This window comes from Antrostomus carolinensis, unplaced genomic scaffold (genome assembly GCF_000700745.2).
Source record: "Antrostomus carolinensis isolate BGI_N321 unplaced genomic scaffold, ASM70074v2 scaffold33623, whole genome shotgun sequence".
NCBI lineage: Eukaryota > Metazoa > Chordata > Aves > Caprimulgiformes > Caprimulgidae > Antrostomus > Antrostomus carolinensis.
Genome location: NW_010306626.1, coordinates 1 through 651, shown reverse-complemented (window position 1 = coordinate 651; position 651 = coordinate 1). Strand labels below are relative to the sequence as shown.

Here is a 651-nt window from a genome sequence, read left to right as displayed (position 1 = left end):
TAGAGCTTCATTAAATCTTGTCTGCAAAGAGCCATCGCCGAGGCTTGTTCTTTTATAACAGACTCCGGGGAAGGGGAATTAAAGTGATAAAAATGGAATTAAAGGGGTTTTTTAATTGAGGTTTTTGATAAATTTGACTCTGCCCACTGAACTCGCTGTGGCAGGAGTCACAGAATCACAAAATCAAGAACACACGCAGGAAAAACCCACTCGGAATTCTACACTCAAAGGTTGAGATGTTGATAAAAACCTGCTAAAAATTGGGGGAAAAAAATAGTTAAAAATTGAATTTAATAACTGTGGGCTGTTAACTGTGGGCTGTGTAGAATGTTAGAAATAAAGGTGCTTTCTCGCACCCGCGCGGGTTTTTACAACTTGTAGCAGCGTGGGAGCTGTGACGGTGATAGTATTGAATATGAGGAGAGGAATCACGCGTGGAAGGATGTGGAAAGATGTGGAAAAAACCCCCAAAACCACGAAATAAATGAAAAATTAAAAACACGAGGGGGCACCCGGATTTGAACCAGGGACCTCTTGATCTGCAGTCAAATGCTCTACCACTGAGCTATACCCCCGCTTGCCGCCGTGGGTGCCGGGCACTTGGTTATTGTCACACCCACGCGTGTGCAGTTCCCGTTCCACGCAAGGACG

General features: G+C 44.7%; 1 non-coding gene across 1 annotated transcript; it reads right to left on the bottom strand.

Annotated features, from left to right (window-relative positions):
* Positions 1–503: 503 nt before the first annotated feature.
* TRNAC-GCA (transfer RNA cysteine (anticodon GCA)) lies at positions 504–575 on the bottom strand. The gene has a single exon. It is a non-coding gene; the product is annotated as a tRNA-Cys (tRNA).
* Between the last annotated feature and the right edge of the window lie 76 nt (positions 576–651).